Genomic DNA, 22,494 nt, shown 5'->3' with positions numbered 1-22,494 from the left:
CAAGTAGGATTCCTCCTACTTGGGCGCCTCCCATGGCTGCTCCTCCCTCCCTCCCACCTATATATATGAGGAGGGGGCACCTAACACAGAACAAACAATTGCCTAGCCGTGTGCGGCGCCCCCCTCCACAGTTTACGCCTCAAGTCATATCTTCATAGTGCTTAGGCGAAGCCCTGCGCGGATCACTTCACCATCATCATCACCATGCCGCCGTGCTGATGGAACTCATCTTCTCCCTCGACACCTCTGCTAGATTAAGAGGACAAGGGACGTCATCGAGCTGAACATGTGCAGAACTTGGAGGTACCGTACGTTCGGTGCTTGATCGGTCGGAACGAGAAGAAGTTCAACTACATCAAGCGCGTTGTCAAACGCTTCCGCTTTCGGTCTACGAGGGTATGTGGACACACTCTCCCATTCTCGTTGCTATGAATCTCCTAGATAGATCTTGCATGAGCATAGAATTTTTTTTGAAATTGCATGCTACGTTCCCCAACATTGAGAGTTAGTGAAATTTCAAAGAAATATGCTCTAATGCTTCACTTAGATTTTTTTGAGAGTTAGTGACATTTTGAAGGAACATGCTCTCAAGCTTCACTTAGATTATTTTGAGATTTAGTAAAATTTTGAAGAAATATCCTCTCATGCTTCACTTATATTAATTTGAGAGATGAAATTTTGAAGAAATATTTATGCTCTCATGCTTCACTTAAATTTGTTTGAGAGCTTGTTGTTAGCAATGGTAATTTTCTTAAGATATGAATTTAGTCCCAAAGTGATAGATATTCAAGAGGGATAATAAAAACTTCCATGAAGATCATTGGATATTAAAACTTGATTCCTTGCAATAGTTTTGCGATATGGAGATAGTAATATGTGAATCATTGATACGTCTCCAACGTATCTATAATTTTTGATTGTTCCATGCTATTATATTATCTGTTTTGGATGTTTTATATGCATTAATATGCTATTTTATATTATTTTTGGTACTAACCTATTAACCTAGAGCCCAGTGCCAGTTCCTGTATTTTCCTTGTTTTTGAGTTTCGTAGAAAAGGAATACCAAACGGAGTCCAAACGGAAAAAACCTTCGCGATGATTTTTCTTGGACTAGAAGACAACCAGGAGACTTGGAGATGAAGTCGGAGGAGCTACGAGGTGGCCACAAGGACAGAGGGCGCACCCATGGCACCCCCACCCTTGTGGGCCCCTCGTGCACTCCCTAACCTAATTCTTTCGACTATATAAACCCATATATCCCCAAACCAACAGGGGCATCCATGAAAAAACTTTTACACCGCCGCAACCTTATGTACCCGTGAGATCCCATCTAGGGACCTTTTCCGGCACCCTACCAGAGGGGGATTCGATCACGGAGGGCTTATACATCAACTCTATTGCCCTTCCGATGAAGCATGAGTAGTTTACCTCAGACCTACGGGTCCATAGCTAGTAGGTAGATGGCCTCTTCTCTCTCTCTCTCTCTCTCTCTCTCTGATTCTGAATACCATGTTCTCCTCGATGTTCTTGGAGATCTATTCGATGTAATACTCTTTTGCGGTGTGCTTGCCGAGATCCGATGAATTGTGGATTTATGATCATCTTATCTATGAATATTATTTGAATCTGCTCTGAATTATTTTATGCATGATTTTATATCTTTGTAATTCTCTTCTAACTATCGGTTTGGTTTGGCCAACTAGATTGGTTTTTCTTGCAATGGGAGAAGTATTTAGCTTTGGATTCAATCTTGCGGTGTCCTTTCCCAGTGACAGTAGCGGCAACAAGGCACGTATTGTATTGTTTCCATCGAGGATAAAAAGATGGGGTTTTCATCATATTGCTTGAGTTAATTCCTCTACATCATGTCATCTTGCTTAATGCGTTACTCTTTCTCTTTATGAACTTAATACTCTAGATGCATGCTGGATAGCGGTCAATGTGTGGAGTAATAGTAGTAGATGCAGAATTGTTTCGGTCTACTTGACACGGATGTGATGCCTATATTCATGATCATTGCCTTAGATATCATCATATTCCCTTAGATGTGTGGAGTAATAGTAATTTGTCCACCCACGTATTATTTTCTATTTTGAGAGAAGCCTTTAGTGAAACATATGGCCCCCGGGTCTATTTTCTATCATATAAGTTTCTATTTTCCATCATATAAGTTTCCGATCTATAACTTTAGTTTCCGATCTACTATTTTGCAATATTTTACTTTCCGATATATACATCAAAAATACCAAAAATATTTACGTTACCGTTTATCTATCTCTATCGGATCTCACTTTTGCAAGTAACTGTGAAGGGATTGACAACCCCTTTATCGCGTTGGGTGCAAGTTGTTTAACTGTTTGTGCAGGTATTCGTTGACTTGTGTGTTGTCTCCTACTGTATTGATACCTTGGTTCTCAAATTGAGGGAAATACTTATCTCTACTTTGCTGCATCATCCTTTCCTCATCAAGGGAAAAACCAATGCAAGCTCAAGAAGTAGCAAGAAGAATTTCTGGCGCCGTTGCCGGGGAGATCTATGCCAAGTCAAGACATTACCAAGTACCCTTCATAAACTCTCATCTCTTGCATTACATTATTCGCCATTCGCCTCTCGTTTTCCTCTCCCCCACTTCTAAAATGATTTTTGAAAAGATTTGCCTTTTCTTCGCCCCTCTTCCGTTCGTCTTCTTCGTTTGCCTTTTGGTTGCTCGTTTGCTAGATTTATTTGCTGCCACCATGTCTGAAATTGGGGAGGTTATCACTGAAAATCTCGAGGAAAAACTTGAATCTGGTTCTTGGATCATGAAACTGAAACTCCTCCTAATTGCAAAACAAAAATCTTTCGTGTGGGGGACGGTAATATTATTGGAAAGAGTGTTATCAAAGAATTCTTTGATAGTACGAGATCCATGCCTATAAATAAAAAGATCTATTCTTGTGGAGACAAATTGTTATGCAGATGCTATTGTTATTCTTGTTGAGAAATTAGAAAGAAAATTTGTGCATATTCATCTTGCTTTGCAAAAAGTGTTTTATGAACTTCCTAATATTAATCATCCAATAGCTAAAAAGATTGCCATTATTATCCTTATGCGTGAATTCAATTTTATAATACAAGAAGCTAGGGATATTTTGCTTTCTATAAAAAGGATGTTGAACACCCTCCAATTATAGATATCCTCCATGATAAAGAAACTATGTGTAGTTTGGAATCAAGGGATTATCAATCTTATAGTGAAAATCTTAGCAGAAGAGTTCCCCATTCAGAAATATCTCAATCTTTGTATCTTGAGGCTTTTGAGGAGTTTGATTGGATAACTAGGGGAATTTATGTAGGATTTAATAGGGATTGGTTGAATAAAATGATGAAGGAACCCGTTAGAAACGAGCTACGTATTTTATATGATGATATATACGGTGATGATCCCGGCTATGGGTTTACGAATGTTAAAATTACCAATCGAAGTCCTTTTCATGATTTAAGTTCATCTACTAGGAGGGAAATAAAGGAGAGGATAGAATTTCTAAGACGAGTTTTGGAGGATTTGATGGGAAAAGAATTCCATACCGAAGATGGGAACACCTAGATCTATTCGTGTTTTATGTCTAGCTAAGGGCGTTAAACAATAGCGCTTGTTGGGAGGCAACCCAATGTTATTATTTGCTTTTAATTTTTAGGTCCTGTTTTGCATTAAATAATTTATCTAGCCTCCGGTTAGATGTGTTTTTGTGTTTTATTTAGTTTTTGTGCCAAGTAAGACCTTTGGGATAGCTTATGGTGATAGTTGATTTGATCTTGCTGAAAAACAGAAACTTTTGCGCCCAGGAAATGAATTTTCATTGTTAGAAGAAGCGTGATAAAATACTGATTCTTTTATAAGTAGATTAATAAACAAATTGCTTAGTTTTTCCTAATTTTTTCAGAATTTTTGGAGTTACAGAAGTATTCGGGAGTTACAGATTGCTACAGACTGTTATGTGACAGATTCTTTTTTCTATGTGTTGTTTGCTTATTTTGATGATTCTATGGCTAGTATTGAGGGGTATGAACCATGGATAAGTTTGAATACAGTAGATATTACACTAATATAAATAAATAATGAGTTCACAACAGTACCAAAAGTGGTGATTTATTTTCTAATACTAACGGAGCTTATGAGATTTTCTGTTGAGTTTTGTGTTGTGAAGTTTTCAAGTTTTGGGTAAGGATTTGATGGACTATGGAATAAGGAGTGGCAAGAGCCTAAGCTTGGGGATTCCCAAGGCACCCCAAGGTAATATTCAAGGACAACCAAGAGCCTAAGCTTGGGGATGCCCCGGAAGGCATCCTCTCTTTTGTCTTCATCTATCGGTAACTTTATTTGAGGCTATATTTTTATTCACCACATGATATGTGTTTTGCTTGGAGCATCTTGTATGTTTTGAGTCTTTGATTTTTAGTTTGCCACAATCATCCTTTCTGTACACACCTTTTTGGAGATACATGCATGAATCGTGATTTATTAGAATACTCTATGTGCTTCACTTATATCTTTTGAGCTAGGGAATTTTGCTCTAGTGCTTCACTTATATCTTTTTAGAGCATGATGGTGGTTTTATTTTATAGAAATTGATGAGCTCTCATACTTCACTTATATTATTTTGAGAGTCTTTAAAACAGCATGGTAATTTTCTTTGATTATAAATTTAGTCCTAATATGATAGGCATCCAAGAGGGATGTAATAAAAACTTTCATATAAAGTGCATTCAATACTATGAGAAGTTTGATTCCTTATGATTGTTTTGAGATATGAAGATGGTGATATTAGAGTCATGCTAGTAAGTAATTGTGAATTTCAGAAATACTCGTGTTGAGGTTTGTGATTCCCGTAGCATGCACGTATGGTGAACCGTTATGTGATGAAGTCGGAGCATGATTTATTTATTGATTGTCCTACTTATGAGTGGCAGTCGGGGACGAGCGATGGTCTTTTCCTACCAATCTATCCCCCTAGGATCATGCGCGTAGTACTTCGTTTCGGTAACTAATGGATTTTTGAAATAAGTATGTGAGTTCTTTATGACTAATGTTGAGTCCATGGATTATACGCACTCTCACACTTCCACCATTGCTAGCCTCTCTTGTGCCGCACAACTTTTGCTGGTACCATAAACCCACCATATGCCTTCCTCAAAACAGCCACCATACCTACCTATTATGGCATTTCCATAGCCATTCCGAGATATATTGCCATACAACTTTCCACCGTTCCGTTTATTATGACACGCTTCATCATTGTCATATTGCTTTACATGAAAATGTAGGTAACATCTTATTTGTGGCAAAGCCAACTTTCATCTTTTTATGCATGTCATTCTTGATTTATTGCACATCCCGGTACACCTCCGGAGGCATTCATATAGAGTCATATTTTGTTCTAGTATCGAGTTGTAATTCTTGAGTTGTAAGTAAATAAATGTGTGATGATCTTCATTATTAGAGCATTGTCCCATGTGAGGAAATTAAAAAGAGAGAAAGGCCAAATAAAAAAGAGAAGGCCCAAAAAAGGGAGAGAAAAAAGAGGGAAATGTTACTATCCTTTTTCCACACTTGTGCTTTAAAGTAGCACGTTGATCTTCATGATAGAGAATCTCCTATGTTGTCACTTTCATATACTAGTGTGAATTTTTCATTATAGAACTTGGCTTGTGTATTCTAACGACAGGCTTACTCAAATTTCCCTAGGTCTTCATGAGCAAGCAAGTTGGATGCACACCCACTTAGTTTTCTTTTGAGCTTTCATAAACTTGTAGCTCTAGTGCATCCATTGCATGGCAATCCCTACTCACTCACATTGATATCTATAGATGGGCATCTCCATAGCCCATTGATACGCCTAGTTGATGTGAGACTATCTCCTTCCTTTTGTCTTCTCCACAAACACCTTCTATTCCACCTATAGTGCTATGTCCATGGCTCACGCACATGTATTGCATCAAAGTTGAAAAAGTTTGAGAACATCAAAAGTATGAAATGATTGCTTGGCTTGTCATCGGGGTTGTGCATGATTTGAATATTTTGCATGATGAATATGGAGCATAGCCAGACTATATGATTTTGTAGGGATAAACTTTCTTTGGCCATGTTACTTTGAGAAGACATAATTGCCTTGTCAGTATGCTTGAAGTATTATTGTTTTCATGTCAATATGAAACTTTTGCTTTGAATCTTATGGATATGAACATTCATGCCACAATAAAGAAGTATTACATGGATAAATATTTTAGGTAGCATTCCACATCAAAAATTCTGTTTTTATAATTTACCTACTCGAGGACGAGCTGGAATTAAGCTTGGGGATGTTTGATACGTCTCCAACGTATCTATAATTTTTGATTGTTCCATGCTATTATATTATCTATTTCGGATGTTTTATATGCATTAATATGCTATTTTATATTATTTTTGGGACTAACCTATTAACCTAAAGCCTAGTGCCATTTCCTGTTTTTCCTTGTTTTTGAGTTTTGGAGAAAAGGAATACCAAATGGAGTCCAAACGGAATAAAACCTTCGCGATGATTTTTCTTGGACCAGAAGACAACCAGGAGACTTGGAGATGAAGTCAGAGGAGCCACGAGGTGGCACAAGGAAGGAAGGCGCGCCCAAGGGGTAGGGCATGCCCCCACCCTTGTGGTCCCCTTGTGCACCTCTTGGCCTAATTCTTTCGCCTATATATATACTCTTATATCCCCAAACCACGAGAACAAGCCATGAAAACACTTCTCCACCACCGTAACCTTATGTACATGTGAGATCCCATCTAGGGGGCTTTTCCAGTGTCCTGCCAGAGGGGGATTCGATCATGGAGGGCTTCCACATCAACTCTATTGCCCTTCCGATGAAGCGTGAGTAGTTTACCTCAGACCTACGGGTCCATAGCTAGTAGCTAGATGGCTTCTTCTCTCTCTTTGATTCTCAATACCATGTTCTCCTCGATGTTCTTGGAGATCTATTCGATGTAATACTCTTTTGCGCTGTGTTTGCCGAGATCAGATGAATTGTGGATTTATGAGCAGCTTATCTATGAATATTATTTGAAAATCTCCTCTTAATTCTTATATGCATGATTTGATATCTTTGTAATTCTCTTCGAACTATCGGTTTGGATTGGCCAACTAGATTGGTTTTTCTTGCAATGGGAGAAGTGTTTAGCTTTGGGTTCAATCTTGCGGTGTCCTTTCCCAGTGATAGTAGGGGCAGCAAGGCACATATTGTATTGTTGCCATCGAGGATAAAAAGATTGGGTTTTCATCAGATTGCTTGAGTTAATTCCTCTACATCATGTCATCTTGCTTAATGCGTTACTCTATTCTTTATGAACTTAAAACTCTAGATGCATCCTGGATAGCGGTCGATGTGTGGAGTAATAGTAGTAGATGCATAATCGTTTCAGTCTACTTGACACAGACGTGATGCCTATATTCATGATCACTGCCTTAGGTATCGTCATAACTTTGCGCTTTTCTATCAATTGCTCGGCAATAATTTGTTCACCCACCATATTATTTGCTATCATGAGAGAAGACTCTAGTGAAACCTATGGCCCCCGGGTCTATTTTCCATCATATAAGTTCTATTTTCCATCATATAAGTTCTCGGTCTACTATTTTGCAATCTTTTACTTTCCGATCTATAAACCAAAAATATTTACTTTACTGTTTATCTATCTCTATCAGATTTCACTTTTGCAAGTAACCGTGAAGGGATTGACAACCCCTTTATCGCGTTGGGTGCAAGTTGTTGTTTGTTTGTGCGGGTATTCGTGACTTCTGCGTTGTCTCCTACTGGATTGATACCTTGGTTCTCAAACTGAGGGAACTACTTATCTCTACTTTGCTACATCACCCTTTCCTCTTCAAGGGAAAAACTAACACAAGCTCAAGAAATAGCACCTTACCGTCTCACTTATACAAAAACTATTTGCAGAAGAATATTCATTCTCAAGGGACCACAGAATCTCGCAACTATACTGCACACTTCATTGCTCTTGTGAGTACCTCTTGCCCTGTATCACCATACTTACTTTCAGTTGGTTTATTATGTTGAAGGAAATATGACCTACATGCAATAATAAAGTTGTTATTTATATTTCCTTATATCATGATAAATTTTTATTATTCATGCTAGAATTGTATTAACCGAAAACTTAGTACATGTGTGAATACATAGACAAAACAGAGTGTCCCTAGTATGCCTCTACTTGACTAGCTCGTTAATCAAAGATGGTTAAGTTTCCTGACCATAGACATGTGTTGTCATTTGATGAACGAGATCAAATCATTAGATAATGATGTGATGGACAAGAACCATCTGTTAGCTTAGCATAATGATCGTTAAGTTTTATTGCTATTGCTTTATTCATGACTTATACATATTCCTCTGACTATGAGATTATGAAACTCCGAATACCGGAGGAACACCTTTTATGCTATCAAACATCACAACGTAACTGGGTGATTACAAAGATGCTCTACAGGTGTCTCCAAAGGTGTTTGTTGGGTTGGCATAGATCAAGATTAGGATTTGTCACTCCGAGTATTGGAGAGGTATCTCTGGGCCCTCTCGGTAATGCACATTACTATAAGCCTTGCAAGCAATGTAGCTAATGAGTTAGTTGCGGGATGATGCATTAGGGAATGAGTAAAGAGACTTGCCAGTAACGAGATTGAACTAGGTATGATGATACCGACGATTGAATCTCAAGCAAGTAACATACCGATGACAAAGGGAATAACGTATGTTCTTATTGCGGTTTGACCGATAAAGATCTTCGTAGAATATGTAGGAACCAATACGAGCATCCAGGTTCTGCTATTGGTTATTGACCGGAGATGTGTCTCGGTCATGTCTACATAGTTCTCGAACCCGTAGGGTCCGCACGCTTAAGTTCGATGACAATTTGTATTATGAGTTATGTGTTTTGGTGACCAAAGTTTGTTCGAAGTCCCGGATGAGATCACGGACATGACGAGGAGTCTCGAAATGGTCGAGAGGTAAAGATTCATATATTGGAAGGTAGTATTCGGACATCGGAATGGTTCTGAGTGATTCAGGTATTTTACCAGAGTATCGAGGGGTTACCGGAACTCCCCGGGGGAATTAATGGGCCTACACGGGCCTTAGTGGAGAGAGAGGAGGGCCGCAAGGGTTGCCCCCCCAATGGCAGTCCGAATTGGACTAGGGGAGAGGGCGGCGCCCCTTTCCCTCTCCCCCCTTCCTTTTCCCTCCGGTGAAGAAAGGAAAAGAGGGGGGGACCCTACTAGGACTAGGAGTCCTAGTAGGACTCCTCCCTTGGCGCGCCACCTCTTGGCCGGCCTCCTCCTCCTCCTCCCCTCCTTTATATATGGGGGTGATTGCTCTCTTACTATAGGGCCAGAAAAGCTCCTGTCTGCTAGGACTACGCCGATATTTCCCCAAAGAGGAAGGGATGCTGCTGCACAACGATGGTAGGTATTTCCCTCAGTGAAGAAACCAAGGTTATCGAACCAGTAGGAGAACCAAGCAACACAACGTAAACAACACCTGCACACAAATAACAACACCTCGTAACCCGACGTGTTAAAGGGGTTGTCAATCCCTTTTGGGTAACGATGCCAGAAAATTGTAGTAGATTGAAATAATAGATTGCAAATAAAATGAAGTGCAGTAAAGTATTTTTGTATTTTTTTAATAGATCTGAATAAAAATGCAAAGGAAAATTAGATCGCAAGCAAATATATGAGGAAGAAGACCCAGGGGCCGTAGGTTTCACTAGTGGCTTCTCTCGAGAAAGATAACAAACGGTGGGTAAACAAATTACTGTTGGGCAATTGATAGAACCTCAAATAATTATGACGATATCCAGGCAATGATCATTACATAGGCATCACGTCCAGGATTAGTAGACTGACTCCTGCCTGCATCTACTACTATTACTCCACACATCAACCGCTATCCAGCATGCATCTAGTGTATTAAGTTCATGGAAAAATGGAGTAATGCAATAAGAACAATGACATGATGTAGACAAGATCCGTTTATCTATTGTGTACATATAGATCCCATCTTTTTATCATTAGTAGCAATGATACATACGTGTCGGTTCCCTTTCTGTCACTGGGATCAAGCACCGTAAGATCAAACCCACTACCGGGCACCTCTTCCATTGCAAGATAAATATATCAAGTTGGCCAAACAAAACCCAAATATCGGAGAAGAAAGACGAGGCTATAAGAGATCATGCATATAAGAGATCAAAGAAACTCAAATAACTTTCATGGATATAAAAAGATATGACTGGTCATAAACTCAAAGTTCATCAGATCCCAACAAACACACCGCAAAAAGAGTTACATCATATGGATCTCCAAGAGACCATTGTATTGAGAATCAATAGAGAGACATGAAGCCATCTAGCTACTAACTACGCACCCGAAGGTCTACAAAGAACTACTCACGCATTATTGGAGAGGCACCAAGATGGTCTAGATTGGATCTGGTGGTTCTGGACTTTGCGTCTACTGGATGAATATTTCGTCCACTCCCCTAAGGTTTTGGGAATGTTTGGGTATTTATAGAGCAAAGAGGCGGTCCGGGGGCACCCGAGGTGGGCACAATCCACAAAGGTGCGCCTGGGCCTCCTGGCGCGCCCTGGTGGGTTGTCCCCTCCTTGGGACTCCCCCCAAGTGCAACCAGGGCCCAACATGTTCCTTCTGGTCCATAAAAAATCTCCGTAAAGTGTTTGTGGCATTTGGACTCCATCCGATATTGATTTTATGCGGTAAAAACAAGAAATAACAGGAACTGACACTTGGCACTATGTCAATAGGTTAATACCAAAAAATGATATAAAATGACTATACGTGATTATAAAACATCCAAGATTGATAATATAACAGCATGGAACAATCAAAAATTATAGATACGTTGGAGACGTATCAGGGGGCGGGGGGCACCCCAAAGGCACATCAATTGTTCTCTTAGCCATGTGCGGCGCCCCCCTCCATAGTTTACTCCTCCGGTCATAGCGTCGTAGTGCTTAGGAGAAGCCCTGCGCGGATCACATCACCATCACCTTCACCACACCGTCGTGCTAACGGAACTCTCCCTCGACCGTTTGCTGGATCAAGAGTTCGAGGGACGTCATCAAGCTAAACTTGTGCTAAACTCAGAGGTGCCGTACGTTCGGTACTAGATCGGTTGGATCATGAAGACGTTCGACTACATCAACCGCATTAACCTAACGCTTCCGCTTTCGGTCTACGAGGGTACGTGGACACACTCTCCCCCTCTCATTGCTATGCATCTCCTAGATAGATCTTGTGTGATCATAGGAATTTTTTTGAAATTGCATGCTACGTTTCCCGCTAGTGGCATGCGAGCCAGATCTATGCGTAGATGATATGCACGAGTAGAACACAAAGAGTTGTGGGCGATTGTAGTCATAATGCTTACCACCAACGTCTTATTTTGATTCAGCGGTATTGTTGGATGAAGCGGCCCGGACCAACATTACATGACCACATTCATGAGACTGGTTCTACCGACGTGCTTTTGCATATAGGTGGCTAGCGGGTATCTGTTTCTCCAACTTTAGTTGATCGAATTTGACTATGGCCGGTCCTTGTTGAAGGTTAAAACAACACACTTGATGAAAAATCGTTGTGGTTTTGATGCGTAGGTAAGAACGGTTCTTGCTAGAAGCCCGTAACAGCCACATAAAACTTGCAACAACAAAGTAGAGGACGTATAACTTGTTTTTACAGTGCATGTTGTGATGTGATATGGTCAAGACGTGATGAGATATAAATTGTTGTATGAGATGATCATGTTTTGTAGAAGTTATCGGCAACTGGCAGGATCCTTATGGTTGTCGCTTTATTGTATGAAATGCAATCGCCATGTAATTGCTTTACTTTATCACTAAGCGGTAGCGATAGTCGTAGAAGCAATAGTTGGCAAGTCGACAACGACACTACGATGGAGATCAAGGTGTCAAGCCGGTGACGATGGAGATCATGACGTTGCTTTGGAGATGGAGATCAAAGGCACAAGATGGTGATGGCCATATCATGTCACATATTTTGATTGCATATGATGTTTATCTTTTATGCATCTTATTTTTCTTAGTACGACAGTAGCATTATAAGATGATCCCTCACTAAATTTCAAGGTATAAGTGTTTTTCCTGAGTATGCACCGGATCTATAGTTCGTCGTGCCGAGACACCACGTGATGATTGGGTGTGATACGCTCTACGTTCACATACAACGGGCGCAAGCCAATTTCACACAAGCATAATACTCGGGTTAAACATGACGAGACTAGCATATGAATTTATGGCCTTGGAACACTAAGACCGAAAGGTCGAACCAGAATCATATAGTAGATATGATGAACATAGAAATGTTCACCATTGAAAACTATTCCATCTCACATGATGATCGGACATGGTTTAGTTGATATGGGTCACATGATCATTTAGATGACTATAGAGTTGTCTATCTAACTGGGAGTTCTTAAGTAATATGATTAATCGAACATTCATTTATCATGAACTTAGTCCTGATAGTTTTTGCATATCTATGTTGTTGTAGATGAATGGACCGTGCTAACGTTCCCTTGAATTCTAATGCATTCCTAGAGAAGGCTAACTTGAAAGATGATGGTAGCAACTACACGGAATGGGTCCGTAACTTGAGGATTATCTGATACGTCTCCAACGTATCTATAATTTTTGATTGCTCCATGCTATATTATCTACTGTTTTAGACATTATTGGGCTTTATTATCCACTTTTATATTATTTTTGGGACTAACCTATTAATCGAAGGCCCAGCCCAGAATTGATTTTTTTGTGCCTATTTTAGGGTTTCGATGAAAAGGAATATCAAACGGAGTCCAAACGGAATGAAACCTTCGGGAACGTGATTTTCTCACCGAACATGATCCAGGGGACTTGGACCCTACGTCAAGAAACAAAGGAGGAGGCCACGAGGTAGGGGGGCGTGCCTACCCCCCAGGCGCGCCCTCCACCCTCATGGGCCCCCTATTGCTCCACCGACGTACTCCTTCCTCCTATATATACCTACGTACCCCAAACGATCAGAAACGTAGCCAAAACCCTAATTCCACCACCGCAACTTTATGTATCCATGAGATCCCATCTTGGGGCCTGTTCCGGAGCTCCGCCGGAGGGGGTATCCATCACGGAGGGCTTCTACATCATCACCATAGCCCCTCCGATGAAGTGTGAGTAGTTCACCTCAGACCTACAGGTCCATAGTTATTAGCTAGATGGCTTGTTCTCTCTTTTTGGATCTCAATACAATGTTCTCCCCCTCTCTTGTGGAGATCTATTCGATGTAATCTTCTTTTTGCGGTGTGTTTGTTGAGATCGATGAATTGTGGTTTTATGATCAAGTCTATCTATGAACAATATTTGAATCTTCTCTGAATTCTTTTATGTATGATTGGTTATCTTTGCAAGTCTCTTCGAATTATCAGGTTGGTTTGGCCTACTAGATTGATCTTTCTTGCAATGGGAGAAGAGCTTAGCTTTGGGTTCAATCTTGCGGTGTCATTTCCCAGTGACAGTAGGGGCAGCAAGGCACGTATTGTATTGTTGCCATCAAGGATAACAAGATGGGGTTTTCATCATATTGCATGAGTTTATCCCTCTACATCATGTCATCTTGCTTAAGGCGTTACTCTGTTTTCATTAACTTAATACTCTAGATGCATGCTGGATAGCGGTCGATGAGTGGAGTAATAGTAGTAGATGCAAGCAGGAGTCGTTCTACTTGTCTTGGACGTGATGCCTATATACATGATCATACCTAGATATTCTCATAACTATGCTCAATTCTGTCAATTGCTCAATAGTAATTCATTCACCCACCGTAGAATACCTATCCTCTTGAGAGAAGCCACTAGTGAAACCTATGGCCCCCGGGTCTATCTTCATCATATTAATCTTCCAATACTTAGTTATTTCCTTTGACTTTTTTACTTTTCTTTTATTTTACTTTGCATCTTTATCATAAAAATACCAAAAATATTATCTTATCATATCTATCAGATCTCACTCTCGTAAGTGGCCGTGTAGGGATTGCCACCCCTTATCGCGTTGGTTGCGAGGTTTTATTTGTTTTGTGTAGGTGCGAGGGACTCGCGCGTAGCCTCCTACTGGATTGATACCTTGGTTCTCAAAAACTGAGAGAAATACTTATGCTCCTTTGCTGCATCATCCCTTCCTCTTCGGGGAAAACCAACGCAGTGCTCAAGAGGTAGCAAGAAGGATTTCTGGCGCCGTTGCTGGGAGTCTACGCAAAAGTCAATATACCAAGTACCGATCACAATCCTTATCTCCTGCATTACATTATTTGCCATTTGCCTCTCGTTTTCCTCTCCCCCACTTCACCATTGCCGTTTTATTCGCCCCCTCTCTCTCTATCCTCCCTCTCTTTCCCATTTGCATCTTTTTGCCCGCTTGCTTTTTGTTTGCTTGTGTGTTGGATTGCTTGCTTGTCACGATGGCTCAAGATAACACTAAATTGTGTGACTTTACCAATACCAACAACAATGATTTTATTAGCACTCCGATTGCTCCTCTTACCGATGCTGAATCTTGTGAAATTAATGCTGCCTTGCTGAATCTTGTCATGAAAGATCCGTTTTCCGGCCTTCCTAGTGAAGATGCTGCTACCCATCTAAATAGCTTCGTTGATTTGTGTGATATGCAAAATAAGAAAGATGTGGATAACTATATTGTTAAATTGAAGCTATTTCCTTTTTCGCTTAGAGATCGTGCTAAAGCTTGGTTCTCGTCTTTGCCTAAAAATAGTATTGATTCATGGAATAAGTGCAAAGATGCTTTTATCTCTAAGTATTTTCCTCCCGCTAAGATCATCTCCCTTAGAAACGATATTATGAATTTTAAGCAACTTGATCATGAACATGTTGCACAAGCTTGGGAGAGGATGAAATTAATGAGACGTAATTGCCCTACTCATGGTTTGAATTTGTGGATGATTATACAACATTTTTATGCCGGATTGAATTTTGCTTCTAGAAATCTTTTAGATTCGGCCGCGGGAGGCACTTTTATGGAAATCACGTTAGGAGAAGCTACTAAACTCCTAGATAATATTATGGTTAATTATTCTCAATGGCATACTGAAAGATCTACTAATAAAAAAGTGCATGCGATAGAAGAAATTAATGTTTTGAGTGGAAAGATGGATGAACTTATGAAATTATTTGCTAGTAAAAGTGTTTCTTCTGATCCTAATGATATGCCCTTGTCTACTTTGATTGAGAATAATAATTAATCTATGGATGTGAATTTTGTTGGTAGGAACAATTTTGGTAACAACGCGTATAGAGGAAATTTTAATCCTAGGCCTTATCCTAGTAATCCCTCTAATAATTATGGTAATTCCTACAACAATTCTTTTGGAAATTATAATAAGATTCCCTCTGATTTTGAATCTAATATTAAAGATTTTATTACTTTGCAAAAGAATTTCAATGCTTTGATTGAAGAAAATTGCTTAAGAGTGATGAGTTGGCTAGGAACGTTGATAGAATTTCTCTTGATGTTGATTCTTTGAAACTTAGATCTATTCCACCTATGCATGATATCAATGAGTCTCTCAAAGCCATGAGAATTTCCATTGATGAGTGCAAAGAAAGAACCGCTAGGATGCGTGCTAAGAAAGATTCCTTTATAAGAGCGTGTTCTTCTAGTTCCTATGAAAATAAAGATGAAGATCTAAAAGTTATTGATGTGTCCCCTATTAAATCTTTGTTTTGCAATATGAATCTTAATAATGATGGGACTGAATATGATCCACCTTTACCTAGAAGGCATTCCAAGGATTCAGAGTTTTTAGATCTTGATGCTAAAATTGATGAAAGTGGGGTCGAAGAAATTAAAACCCTAGATGTTGCTAAACACACTATTTTCGATTTCAAGGAATTTAATTATGAAAATTTCTCTTTGATTGATTGTATTTCCTTGTTGCAATCTGTGCTAAATTCTCCTCACGCTTATAGTCAAAATAGAGCGTTCACTAAACATATCGTTGATGCCTTGATGCAATCTTATGAAGAAAAACTTGAATTGGAAGTTTCTATCCCTAGAAAACTTTATGATGAGTGGGAACCAACTATTAAAATTAAGATTAAAGATCATGAGTTCTATGCTTTATGTGATTTGTGTGCTAGTGTTTCCACGATTCCAAAGACTTTGTGTGATGTGTTAGGTTTCCGTGATTATGATATTTGCTCTCTAAACTTGCACCTTGCGGATTCCACTATTAAAAAACCTATGGGAAGAATTAATGATGTTCTCATTGTTGCAAATAGGAATTATGTACCCGTAGATTTTATTGTTCTTGACATAGATTGCAATCCTTCATGTCCTATTATTCTTGGTAGACCTTTCCTTAGAACGATTGGTGCAATTATTGATATGAAGGAAGGAAATATTAGATTCCAATTTCCGTTAAGGAAAACACTTTCCTAGAAATAAAGTTAAATTACCTTATGAATCTATTATGAGGGCCACTTATGGATTGCCTACCAAAGATGGCAATACCTAGATCTATCCTTGCTTTTTATGCCTAGCTAGGGGCGTTAAACGATAGTGCTTGTTGGGAGGCAACCCGATTTTATTATTATTCCTTGCTTTTTTGCTCCTGTTTAGTAATAAATAATTTATCTAGCCTCTGTTTAGGTTGTGTTTTTTGTGTTTAATTAGTGTTTGTGCCAAGTAGAACCGTTGGGAAGACTTGGGGAAAGTCTTGATATCTTGCTGTAAAAAACAGAAACTTTAGCGCTCACGAGAACAGATGCCATTTTTATTTGGTAGGTGATATTGTAACACCCCGGATGTAATTTACCTTATATGTATCCCAACTCTTGCCATTTCCGGCCTAAGTTATTATATTTTCCTCGGTTTCGGGTTTTTGTCTCCATGTGTTGTTGCCTTTGTCATGCATCTCATATCATGTCATCATGTGCATTGCATTTGCATACGTGTTCGTCTCATGCATCCGAGCATTTTCCCCGTTGTCCGTTTTGCATTCCGGCGCTCCTATCTCCTCCGGTGGTCCTTTCTACCTCTTTTCGTGTGTGGGGGGTTAAACATTTCCGGATTGGACCGAGACTTGTCAAGCGGCCTTGGTTTACTACCGGTAGACCGCCTGTCAAGTTTCGTACCATTTGGACTTCGTTTGATACTCCAACGTTTAACCGAGGGATGGAGAAGGCCTTGTGTGTGTTGCAGCCCAACACCCCTCAAAAGTGGCCCAAAACCTAGCTAAACCCTCTCCATCATCTCTGTCGTTCGATGACGATCGCGTGGCCGAAAACCGCACCTCATTTGGAGCTTCCTAGCCCCCTCTACCTCTATATATAGTACCCCATCCAAAAATCTCGCGGATGAACCCTAGCCCCGCTCCCTCTCCGCCGCCGGACGCGTCCGAACCAGGCCGGACACGTCCGCGCAGCCACTCCCCTCCAATTGCCCGCCGCCACGTGTCCCGCCGCCGTCCTCCCGTGCCGCCGGCCCGCGAGTCCGGGTCAGGCCCCTGCGAGGCCCAGTCGCTCGGCGCCCGCCTCCTCTCGCCGCCCCGCCGCCTCAGCTCCCGTGCCGCCGCCCGGAGTCCCGCGCCGGCCACCGCCGGCTCGCCGCGCGCCGCCGCCCGGAGCTCTGGCGCCGCGCCGCCCCATCCTCGCGGCCACCTCCGTCACCGGCGTCCTCCGGCGCCGCTCCGGTCTTCTCCTTCGACTCCGGCGCCCCCCCAACGAACTCCGGCCGGTGAACCTCGGGATCCGCGCCCGGCTGGATCTAGATCTAACAAATCTCGGTTGACTTTTATTCCCCAGAACCCTAGTTTTTTTTGCATTTTTCATCATGTCATAACTCCGCATCCGTAGCTCCGATTTGAGCGTGTAGCATATCAAAATGTTCGTCTCAGAGAGTAAATCATTTCATCTCATTGCATAATTTTCATTTGAGCTCATATTGATGCACTAAATGCTGTTGGAAGAGGGCTATATGATAAAATTGTTAGATCTATTTCATTAAATGGATATTTGTCATTTTTGCCATGATTTATGTGTGCATGATATATGCTCTTGAGTTCTACATGAGTTTTGTTATATGCCATGCCATCTTTACAGAGGTGCTTACCATGTATTTTTGTGATATGTGTGGTGACTAGCAAAAGCTTGCAAAGTAGTGCATTCGTTAATGCTGATTTCAGGGACTTGGAATTTCTCCAAGTCCCTGTCCTAAATTTTGTCATTATGTCATATGTTCATGTTGTTTCCTAGTGATCTGTGCCTCTTTTGAGGATGATCAGTAAGGATGATTTGTTAACATTGTGGTCTATATCCATCCATGTCTTTGTTTGCATTTATGGAGCAACCTAGCTTGAGTCAATCGAGCTCTACTTTGGCTATTTCATGAATCCTGGCAGATTGTTGACTTGTTAGCGATTTTGCCGAGGATGTTGTTATTGATCCGTGCATGCTATGTTGTTGTTCTTGCCATGTATAGCTTCTATGCCATGTATTCTTAATGGCTGTATGCTTAGTTTGTCATGCCATGCTCTGTAGTGAGTGCATCGAGCTCGTAAACATGCCAACTCGTCAACAGATTTGCATGCTCCAGTTTTTCACTAAGTCTGTAATCTGATTATGTTTTTGCCATGTTCACATGTTTGCAATTGTATTTTCTGATCCCTTTTGGCTCAAGGTCACTAAGGGACTTTTGTTAAGTTTGAGTAGCTTCATTGCATGCCTTTCTTTTCCATGTTAAGTGCCTGTAGAATATAGTTTTCATGCTCCAAAGTGTGCTTCCTGATGTTAAATTCCAGACTTGTGTTAATTTCACTAAGTTTGAAACCTGTTATCATTTGCACTTTTGCCATGCTTGTTTGAACCTATTAATGGATGAGTTGGCCGTAGCTCATTGTTCATCTTTTGTCAAGCATCATGAGTGGATCCCTTCCATGTATTTTGTTGTCATATTTGAGTGCTGTAGCATATTTATCTTGATGCATTTAGATGGCTACTTGCTGATTATCGCAGACCGGTGCCATATTTGTTTTGCTTGCCATTTCCAAACCGTGCATCCGATTCCGGTGATCTTTATATCGATTTCAACCGAAATCACCTCACCTTTCCAGTGGCACTCTTGGATTTCCAAGTTGAGGCCAGGTTCAATCATTCCTTGTCAAATCTTGCATATGCATCACATACCGCATCCCGCATAGCATACCATGTTTGCATCATGTTGTTCAAGCATTGCACGTGGTTGATTGTGTTCCTTTTGCTTGTTTGTCTTGTTTGGGTAGAGCCGGGAGACGAGTTCTCGAACGAGGAGCCCTTTGAGTTTGCTTACGAGGATCAAGTCAACTCTGACAACTTTGCAGGCAAGATGATCATACCCTCGAAATCACTTCTATCTTTGCTTGCTAGATGCTCGCTCTTTTGCTATGCCTATGATACGATGCCTACCACTTGCTTATCATGCCTCCCAAATTGCCATGTCAAACCTCTAACCCACCATGTCCTAGCAAACCGTTGTTTGGCTATGTTACCGCTTTGCTCAGCCCCTCTAATAGCGTTTCTAGTTGCAGGTGAAGATTGGAGATCGTTCCTTGTTGGAACATTGTTTATTGTTGGCATATCACTATATTATGTTGTTATCTTAATTCCCCTATATACTTGGTAAAGGGTGGAAGGCTCGGCCTTTTGCCTAGTGTTTTGTTCCACTCTTGCCGCCCTAGTTTCCGTCATATCGGTGTTATGTTCCCGGATTTTGCGTTCCTTACACGGTTTGGTTATAATGGGAACCCCTTGAAAGTTCGCCTTGAATAAAACTCTTCCAGCAATGCCCAACATTGGTTTTACCATTCACCACGTAGCCTTTTTCCCTTGGGTTTCACGGACTCAAGGGTCATCTTTATTTTTAACCCCCCGGGGCCAGTGCTTCTCTAAGTGTTGGTCCAACTGAGCGATGTCCGGGGCTACCAGGGGAAACTCTAGGCTGGCCTACCCGACGTCTGGCTCATCTGAGTGTGCCCTGAGAACGAGATATGTGCAGCTCCTATCGGGATTTGTCGGCACATTCGGGCGGTGTTGCTGGACTTGTTTTACCATTGTCGAGGATGTCTTGTAGAACCGGGATGCCGAGTCTGATCGGAATGTCTCGGGAGAAGGAATATCCTTCGTTGACCGTGAGAGCTTGTGATGGGCTAAGTTGGGACTCCCCTGCAGGGTTTTGAACTTTCGAAAGCCGTTCCCGCGGTTATGGGCAGATGGGAATTTGTTAATGTTCGGTTGTAGATAACATGAAACTTAACTTAATTAAAATGAATCAACCGCGTGTGTAACCGTGATGGTCTCTTCTCGGCGGAGTCCGGGAAGTGAACACGGTGTTGGAGTAATGTTTGACGTAGGTTGTTCTAGGATCACTTCTTGATCATAGTTCTTCGTTCGTGCTTTTCTTTCTCTTCTCGCTCTCTTTTGCGAACAGGTTAGCCACCATATATGCTAGTCGCTTGCTGCAGCTCCACATATTACCTTGCCTCACCTATAAGCTTAAATAGTCTTGATCGCGAGGGTGCGAGATTGCTGAGTCCCAATGACTCACAGATTCCTTCCAAACCATATGCAGGGACTGACAATACCATTCCAGATGATGCGCTTGAGCTCAAGTGGGAGTTCGACGAAGACTCTCGCCGTTACTACGTGTCTTTCCCAGATGATCAGTAGTGGTGCCCAGTTGGGGCGATCGGGACCGTGTCGCATGTTGGGGTTGATCTTTTATTTTGGTACCGTAGTCGGACCATGAGTGTATTGGATGATTGTAATGTTATTCATGTATTTGTGTGATGTGGCGAGTGTAAGCCAACTATGTACCTTTTTCCCCTATTATCTATTTACATGGGTTGTTGTGAAGATTACCTTACTTGCGACATTGCTTTCAATGCAGTTATGCCTCTAAGTCATGCTTCGACACTTAGGAGAGATAGTCGCATCGAGGGCGTTACAAGTTGGTAATCAGAGTCTTCCCCGACCTTAGGAGCCCCCCTGCTTGATCGAATAGATGGCGTTGTTGAGTCTAGAAAAATGTTTTGAGTCATTTAGGAATTATATATCGGAGAGTTTAGGAATTCTTTTTACTCCCCAGTCCCTTCATCGCTCTGGTGAGGCATCCTGGCGTAGAGTTTTGACTCTTCTCTTCTCAAATTTCACTAAATTTTTTTAGGATCATGTAGGTATCTTGGAATCGTTCCGATCGATTTGTGACGAGAACATTGTTCTTGGTGCCTCCTGTCATTTAGGGGTTGTGGCAGTGTCCCGGGGAGTTGAGCTCCGAGGTGTTGTCGTCACAATTTTATCATTGCAGTTCTGGAATACCTGAGTTTAGGTTCGCCGACATTGAAAATCTCTTTTATGCAGTTGTTGGTGAGATAACCTCGACGCCACCCAGTACTAGGGAGGGAGTTCGGGAGTATTGCCATAACTTGTATAACGGATGCTTTTCGAAGGTTGAGGTAGACGATTTCCGAAGTTTTTCTTGGTTATGTGTTGAAGGATGGATACAGCTGGAAGTAGGATTTGCTAGATTTGGGTGAGATATTATGCTTCCCCTGTATCCCCAACACCTGGTTGCATTACCGGAAAGGTTCGGGAGTTTCATAGGTGGGAATGCTTGTAGCTCTAGTTCTTCTTCCATGGATATTTGGTTTGAGATTGGGTGATCCTTACCGAGTATTCATTCTTGTTCCGTACCTTGTTGTTGTTTTTCTTCTACCTCAATTCTAAGTGGCTTTTCAATTTATGGATATGTGACCATTTCCATTGGAATGCATTCGTTCATTTTGTTCGGATGTGAAGACTATATGTTGCAATTTCAACCCGTTTGATTCAGCTTCAATATTTGTCTATCAATGTGCTAATGGATGTCAACCTCTTCAGGATGGCTCCTCCAACGCGCACGACTCCGAATCCTGATCCGCCACCACCACCTCCACCTCCGGAGGCATGGCAAGTTGTGATGGCCGCTAGCAAACACGCAGCTAATCATGCAACTTCTCCAAGAGCGCAACCAAGGGAACCAGGGCCAAGGCAACAATCAGAATCACTTTGCTACACTCAACCAGTTCCTTGCTAACCAGCCAAAGACCTTCAGCAATTGTGTTGAGGCAACAGACGCTGATGATTGGCTCGTGGACATATGCAAGCATTTCGAGTGCAGTAACGTCAGACCTGAGGACTTTGTCAAGTTCGCTTCCTTCCAACTCAAAGACCAAGCTGCAGAATGGTTTCAACAATACAAAGATTCCAGAGGAGGCCGTGTGATTTCCTGGGATGAATTCCGTCAAGACTTCAAAGCTCATCATATTCCTCAGAGCGTGGTTGAAAGCAAGCGTGAGGAATTCCGCA

Source organism: Triticum urartu, chromosome 1A, assembly GCF_056163025.1.
Source record: "Triticum urartu cultivar PI428250 chromosome 1A, HENAU_Tu73, whole genome shotgun sequence".
Taxonomy (NCBI): Eukaryota; Viridiplantae; Streptophyta; class Magnoliopsida; order Poales; family Poaceae; genus Triticum; species Triticum urartu.
Note: the sequence above shows the minus strand (reverse complement) of the source record.